We start from the raw sequence: 8,591 nt of genomic DNA, 5'->3' as shown, positions 1-8,591 counted from the left end.
GGTGGCTGAATCCCCATCTCTGGAGGTGTTTCAAAGAGGCAGAGATGTGGTGCTGAGAGACATGGTTTGGCACCAGATGTGGCAGAGTTAGAGAATGGTTGGACTGGATGATCTTAAAGCTCTTTTCCAGCCAAAATGATTCTCTGCTTCTATGTTATTGTTCTCCAAGTGGTGTTTGTAGTGCTAAAAAGTTGCTTTTGGTGCAGCAGGTTTCCACTAGGACCTCTAAGAAGTAAGATTATAACAATAATTCTGTAGGGCCACATCTGGAGAACAAGTCACAAAGGTAGTGGTGTAAAACAAAGACAGTGGCAGCATCTGAAATACAAAATGCACAGGACATTTCCACAAAAATTAAGAATATTTGAAGACCAAATTTGAATTTAGTGAATTCTTCTACATGAAAGAAATTAGCTTAGAGAAAGTTACTGGTTCAGGCACAGAAGGAATCATTCTGTCTCAATATTTTCTGGAGGCAGTATTTGAGAATGTGAAATATTTCTAACCAAGTGCACCTAAAGTGGTCAGTTTGTAAAACTGTTCAGAGCTGGCTCAAAATAAGACAAAGCCTCTGCAGGGGATGGGGGAGAGTAGGTATTGATTCTGGGCTGAAGTGAAATCTTCTCTTTAATGTACAGAGGTAGAAAACGTTTGTGTAAAGAGAACTGCAACGGTCTGTCAGCCTGTCTTCAGCAGACATCACTTACAGCAGAGGTTCTTCTCTCTTAAAGCAGCACTTAATTAGTGGAATTTAATCTGAACCACCACTGAAATGCTTACTTGCTAATTGCATGGCTTCAACCCCCTGCCTTGTTCTATGGAGATGAACTGGCTGCAGGATTATCTACCCTGATGACACACACTGGCCAGCTCTGGGTACCTACCTGGCAGGAGCAGGGATGTGAGAACAACAGGCAGCTCCAAGAGGAGCTCTCGGAGTGCTGGGTAGCCTCAGGAATACTCTCAGGAAGGGACAGGGACCCTTGAGACAGACTTGGCTGCTGGGGGTCACACACAGCGTGGAGCAGCAGGGCAGGGCCTCCTTGCCCAAGCTGCTTTGCCTCAGGCTAAGAGAACACCTTAGTTAAGAGATCTTCTTCACTGGGGATGGATGACCCAGTGTGCATGTGTGTGGTGATGAGCTGTTGCTGGAAGGGAGGAAAATGTAAACAGAAGGATGATGAAACTGCTCATTAAATTTAATAGTCATGCTATTTATATTGGAGCTGGCTTTGCAGCAGTCAGGGAAATGTTAGCCAAAGGAAAATCTAAATATGACCTAACAAAGCTCAGAGGGTGCTGAGAACTTGGACAGCTTTGGCTCTGGAGGTTTTTAAGAAACCACTCCCTGTTTCAGAAATGTCTCTCCAGCCTGGAAGCTGAAAGCAGTAGCTTCATTAGCTTTGCCATGAGAAACGCATATCCTGCTTAAAGGAAGCTTTGTCTCTCAGGAGGGTTCCTTGCTGCACACAGAGAGGCTGCTCCTCCACTGTGAGACAAGAGCAAGCCGGGAGACCACATTTCATCAGGAAGACCAGTTCTATAGCATGAGTCTGGAAGTTGGAAACCATCACCACTAGCTAAAGGTTAGATTCAAAATTCACAAGGCCAAAACTTAATATTCAGGGGCCACATTCCTGTCCTGCCTGTCTTTAGCTCCTGTTGTGGTATCTAAATATTGACCTCCTGATTGAAGGGAAGGAATTCAGTCCTGTTGTAAGGAAGGGCTGCCACTGACCTGAGCTGGTCCTTGGCTGAGGCACTGCCATTCGTGGCTGTGAAAGAACTGGAGTTCACAGGAACAAGTAGCAAAAGTTATACACAAGGTTTTTATTACATGGATAATTTGACATCCTCCGCGGCAGTCAGGTACAAGTGCATTTAATTAATGCTTTGTGGACATCGTAACAGTCGGAATATTTCAGCTCAACAGTCAGTATGTGGCTGAATTCAAGCCAGTGCAATTCAGGACATAACCATAAACAGGAAGTTACAGGTCTACAATGAGGTTAGACTAGATAGCAACAGCATATTTATTGTCACATCAAAGCATTACCAAGTATGAAAGCCCAATATTGCAACTACCTCTAAAATGGTATTTGTACAAACCTGTCGTAGATACTTAAAACTTGTGGCATCAGTAATGGATCATAGGGATTTAATTTTGGGAGCTCTTTCAATAGTCAAACTATTTGGGGTGACAAGAAGAAATGTAAACATCTGATAGTCCTTTGAAAGTCCCTTCTGAGAAAATACACTGTGTGCCAGAGGAAAAGTGCATTCTAACTAACTGGTGTGTCTGCTATGGCCAGTGTGACTCAAATTCACCTAGCACCCAGTATTGACCTGTTTCTGCAGTAAAAAGTTAGAAAATCTTTGTATTAACTCAGAAAAGAGAAAACAAAGTCAAAAGTTTTCTTCTTCTTTCTTTAGAGGAAAGACAATGAAATTAACACCCACCCACCCCAGACATTTAAACCATTACCTCTTATGTACAAAGGAACCAACAGCTAGCAGAGCGCATAGCCAGTGAACAGTCTTAGTTCTTTTCCTCCAGGTCCATGTACCTGAATATAGGAGTTTATTTACAGCTGGACAGGGATCCACAGAAGTGATGATCAGAATACTTCTATTTGGCTAAAAGTTGTATAAAAAAAGACAACCACCTTTTTTTCCTTCTTTTCAAATACTTTCCAAATATATATATATATATGTATAGATATAGATAGATAGATCTTAAAAGCGGTCAGAATTCCCATTAGTGCCAGAGTTGGAAGCTCTTTCTCTTTTTAAAGAGTTGGTAGCTGCTAACTGCTGAAGACCTGCCCTCGAGCACTGTTTCCGAGCCATGGGGCTCTGTGGCTCACGCCGCAGGGGCCCTGGTGAGGAATGTGTTTTCCTGCTGAGCAGCATACGAGCAGCACTGTGTTTTATTAAGAGGACAGCGGTTACAAAAACCAACCCCACCGAAGCAGTGGAAGTATTCGTTATGCAAATGGACAACTAGCATGGACAGGGAGCTCACTGAATGGGAAAACATTAACTCCATGCTGATTCTTGTAAAGAACAGAAACCTACAGGCCTTAGCCCATCGAATACACAATCACTGCAAAAATACTTCTCAGTTAAACATAACCTCGATGAGTGCACATCTCTGGACAGGCCAGAACACTGCAGCCCTCATATTGCTACCATGTATTGACCAGAAACAAAGTCTGTCTTGGTTGTTGAGTCCAGGCTTCCTTTAAACCAAGGATATTTTTAATGCTTCTATTTTCTTTTTTTTTAATTTTTTGCCTTTCTGTAGGGTAAACTGTGAGAAACAGGCTTCATCCCCTGACCAGGCTGGGCTGATGTGTAGTACAGCAACAAACCCACCTTTAAGTGTGTTGCATGCAGTACCTTCTTCTTTCATTTAGCTACACCAGCAACAAGAGTAAGACATCCATTTTCACCTTCCCCACTCCTTGCCAACAGAGAGTACACTAAAACCAAGGTCTGATGCTTTGTCTCTTCCACAGCTGAGCGCTGAAGTCCAGCCAAGGTTGAGGATGAGGGATTGTTTGGAGCAAGGTATCATCTTAGCACAACCCCTAAGAAGCTGTGCTGCAGAACACAGTGGTGGTAAGAAAACTAGGCTGGTAGGGTGGCTGAAAAGGCTCTCCAGAGAGGGAGGCTACGAGACCAGTTTGTAGTGGTCTCCTCCTTCGTATGGATTGTTCTAGTGTGGCTGCAAACTCCTCCAGACCCTATGTGAGAACAGCTGCTCGTCCTGCTCTGCTGCCTGAGTGTGCAAGACACTGAGTAGCCATGCCAGAGGTGCCTGGGCCAGAGCAGCAGCCCCTGTGGCTGGGTGAGCGCTGTTTACCATGTCCCTCTGCTTGGCCACATGAGGCCTGGGAGTCCAAACCGGTCCACCAGAGCATGCCAGGTCTCTACCTTGGACATAGTCCCCCAGCCACTCTGCTCCTGGGACCCTCTAGCTTCATGCTCCCCCAACCTGCTTCTTAGGCTTTTGGAGAGCAGAAACAAGACAGGAGACAAACATGTTAAAGGAGATGGGAGAACCTTCAGCTCCTGAAGTTTGGGGGGATGGCTAACCTAGGGGAAAAGGTTGAATTGATTCAAAACACAGTATGCAGCTGTTTGAAAATGCATAGTTCATAGGTATACATTCATCTACAGAGATCAAAGGCAAGTACTTTGCTATGTAGTTTAATCACCATCTGCTTTCAACAAAGACACGACCCACCAAAGCTACAGGAGACAAGCACACAGCTTGGGAGGCAGTGGTAGCTGAACAGCACTTCCCAAACAAAGAATTAGCTTCTTGCTTTTTTTTTTTTTTTGCAGAGATAGTGTTAAGGAGCTGCTCTTATGAAGACTTGGGTTTTGTTTTGTTCTGTGTTTTTTTTATCTTTTTTCCCTGTAGTCATAATAGAGTTGGGAGATTTCAACAGATTCCAGTTCAACCGTGGTTCTCTGAATATTGGCATGCCCTGTCCTGAGGTTCATTAACCAGGTATAAGCCCTGTAAGACAAACCAGCAAACCCATAGAAGTCTGGTTTTGAGTGTGCTAGAGTAGCACATGGTTCTTTTACGCTGCTGAGGGCCTAGTGCAGCAGTGAGCAGCGCTCATTGCTTGTTTGGCAATAGCTGGACTCGTAGTTAGAAAATTCTAGGAGCTTGCTCACGTTTGCTTTTACTTCAGTTAGCACATTGGAACCTGGCTGCTTCCCATGAGGAATGTCTGTTGTCCTGAGCATCCCTGAATGTAATGTGCCAGGTAGGATAAGCTTAAACACAATGAGACCCTGGGTTTAAATTATCTATTTTAATCTTGTTTTCTATTTGTGCTTTTTGCTGAAGAAAAATAGCTTTCTTACTTGTGATACTAAGCCATAGTGGTTTGCTACTAAATAAAACTTCAACAACCATCACTACTTTTTACTAATCAAGGTGGTGAGGCACTGGAACAGGTTGCCCAGAGAAGTTGTGGAGGCTCCAAGCCTGGAAGTATTCAAAGCCAGGATGGATGAGGCCTTGAGCAAGGTGGTCTAGTGGCAGGTGTCCCTGCCCACAGCAGGGGGGTTGGAACTGGATAATCTTTCAGGTTCCTTCCAACCCAAACCATTCCATGATTCTATGTTTTATAAATATTTAATTCAGCAATGAATTGACTTTATTCCTGATACTTCACACCCATGTTTCTTCAAGTACTTAATTTTTACTTAGGAAAAAAAAGTGGTTAATGCATTGATTAGATGACTGAGAGTCTTCCCTGCAATTTTTATTCAACCACGTCTATGAAAATTGCACCAAAGCATTCTTGAAGCTAGAAACAACAAACAAATCAGATAATCAGGATTCATGTGGAGGGAAGTAAATTTATCAGTGTATTTTGCAATCTAGGTGAAGAAACAGCTAGTGACCTGGACATGCACTAGGAAAGGAAAAAGCAGGGAAGTCTGGTTTTTTAAATCCATACAAACAATGAATATAGGAAGTGCAAGATGATGAGATCTGCTTATTCTAAACCCTAGTGAATAATTTGTTTCTATTCATTACCTGACTTACTTGAATAACTTGATTTTCAGTTACTCAGCCCAAAGTTGGTTTAGTGCATTAAGAGAACTCAGGAGTTCAGCAGCAGTTCAGGCTTTCTTTAAAGTTCAAGTGCAAGCACATACCTCAGAGTATTTTGACTCAATTATTTTCATAGACTTTAGGCATTAATCTACACCTCCTACTTCTGCAAATATCTTTAAGAAAAATATTTGAAATGTTTGGAGCACCATGGCTTGCACTGAGGACTCCCCACATAGCCAAAGTGTGCTGGAAGGGCCTTTGGTTCAGCAGGCAGCATCAACTCAGTTGTACAGACAGAGAGTTTAGATACAAAGACTTCAACATTTTCCTTTTTCCCCTGCTATAAACTGGAAGCAAAATCCTCAGAGAAGTTTTGGAGCACTGAATCATGTTCAGTGGCAGTAATGGCAGAAACTTTTTCATGAGTTATGGCCAAGGTCTGCTGGAGTTCTGTTCACTACAGGCAGACAGTGAGAGTTTAACAAAGGTCTGCACCATGGCACTTTGCCACTCTGTGGGGGGTCTAAGTTAAGAAAAAGCATCTTCTAGCAAGCAATGGTTCTATGCCATGGGTAAGTCAGTGGCAGTGGAAATACCTATCTTTAGGTACCTTCAGATAAGGGTAGGGTCCTCATGAGACCAAGTCTCATGAAGAGCAGCTGAGGGAACTGGGGTTGTTTATTCTGCAGAAAAGGAGGCTGAGGGGAGACCTGGTTCAGTACAACTCCCTGAAAGGGGGTTGGAGCCAAGGGGGCGTTGGTCTCCTCTCCCTAGTAACAAGTGATAGGAGGACAGGAAATGGCCTCAAATTCCACCTGGCAAAGTTTAGGTTAGATATTAGAAGAAACTTCACTAAAAGGGTTCTCAAGCCCTGGCAGAGGCTCCCCCAGGGGGCTGAATCCCCATCCCCGGAGGTGTTTCAAAGAGGCAGAGCTATGGTGCTGAGAGACATGGTTTGGCACCAAACATGGCAGTTAGAGAATGGATGGACTGGATATCTTAAAGCTCTTTTCCAACCAAGCCAGTTCCATAGCTCTAAGATTCCATCAATCTGCTGTGCTGTGCCACAGGCTGCCCCTAGAGGGCAGAACCCTATTAGAGTGCGAAGGAGCTTTCATCTACCCGCAGGGATCTTCTCCCGAGCTTTCCCTGCAGCACACCTCAACGGACAGCAGCTAGTTGGGCAGCAGGAGTGGTATGTGTACTGCCACCTGGCTGCAGGCCTCTCACTGCTCTTGCTCCTCAACCAAACACAAACTTTGATTTCAGACAATGCAAAGGTTTGAAGCTTGCTTTCCCCACACCTGCCAGAGCTGAGCAGCACTGTGCAGCACCATCTCTGTGGGAGGATCTACAGGTAACATTAACCTCATCCCAGCTAGCACAGTGCTGACTGATACTAAGCACAGGGCTTGCATGCTACTGTCCCTGAGAGCACACAAGAGCTTTAGAGCATGGAGAAATACCCAGATCCTGCACTTTTTGTAGGCAAAACTGAAGCTTGATTTCACAGGGCAAGATAATTTCTTTGCAGCTTGAGATGAGACAGTGTTCATGCTGCTGGAGCAGTGGTTAGCTTTACTTTTACCTATGGATATGGAAATGAAGCAGCAGAGTCTCTGAAAGTCTTATAAAAGGAATTGGGGATAAATGGTTTTGGCAGAGATTTCACATCATGGGGTCAAGCACTTCTTCAGAGTGGTGTGTGGTCTGTGCACAGGTGCTGGGAAATGGGAGCATCACCATCTCTATCCTCTTTACTGCCCTGTGTCTTGTTTTCCAGTCACTGCAAACTTCCCTTTTTCTAGGTGTGATTTGGAATAAACAGTTTGGACAAAGTGCAAGTTAAAAAAGTCTTTATTTTTCAGTATACTCCACAAGATCTGAAAGGATTCCATGCTGGGGTAGAGGTGCTGCTCTTTCTCTGAAGCACTGAAACTGGCATCTAAAAGCTCTTCAGCTAAACTACATGCAGTAGGGTTCAACTAAAGCCTTGAGGGAAGAGGAGTTATTCTTTAGCTCATTTAGGAGCAAAAGAACAAGATTGTCTTTGCTGTCAAAATTATCGAGGGGATGAAGGCAAGAAAGCAGCAAATGGAAATACTGTTGTCAAGCTGGAGGTGGGCCTGTAAAAGGACAAGAGTTTGGAGAGCTGCTGTTTACAGCAGGAAAATAGACAGTACAGCTTCTGGTGGTGTCTTGTACAGGCATGAGTTCAGCCCCTCCAGAGACAAGGGCCTCCTCACATTGCCTGCTGTACAGCTCTGCATTAGCCTGGTGAAAAAGGGATCTCTTTGGTAGTGGAGCTGACTTAAACTTTTCTGTGAGCTCTTTTCATTTTCACCTGGCTTTAAATTAAATAGCTCTCCACTTCCTTACACTAGGATCAGGCTAATTTTTCACAGCCCCCCAATCAATTAAACTCATGTAGGGTTTTGCACCTAAGCAAATCCAATGTCTAGAACTTTGTCTCCTGCTTATTCATACTCAATTTTAAACCATGGTACCTGTTACTGGCTTGAATTTCCTAAAGAATAAATAATTTCAGAAGCTGTAACGTTCCTCAATGTATCACTAAAAATGGCTCTGACCTAATTAGTCCGTTTTCTGTATTTTATGGAACTTTTTATTAAAAGATCTTAGTTTCATGGCTAATTTCTAGTTAAAACTACATTAAGAGAACCGTTACTGCTTAAAATGCATGGCCTAGCAAGTGAAAAAATATATTAAGTGCAATGCAGAGCAACGTAAAGCTCAGTGACTTTGGGTGGAAGAGGAAACACTCTGCTTCTAAAAATAATAATTCAGGAAAAATGGTTTTAAAGAAGAACTTACATTTACTTACTGTTTTTCAAAACAATGCTTGATAGGGAACAAAGGAAGAAAAATACCTCTGGGCAGACAGTTCCCTTTTGTCACTGAAGCAAGACAAAAGGATGCATGGATCTAACCACTGCAGCCTTACAAACCTTTCCCTTTTCCTGGCATTTCCATATAGAAA

This window comes from Indicator indicator, chromosome 12, assembly GCF_027791375.1.
Source record: "Indicator indicator isolate 239-I01 chromosome 12, UM_Iind_1.1, whole genome shotgun sequence".
Lineage (NCBI taxonomy): Eukaryota > Metazoa > Chordata > Aves > Piciformes > Indicatoridae > Indicator > Indicator indicator.
Note: the sequence above shows the minus strand (reverse complement) of the source record.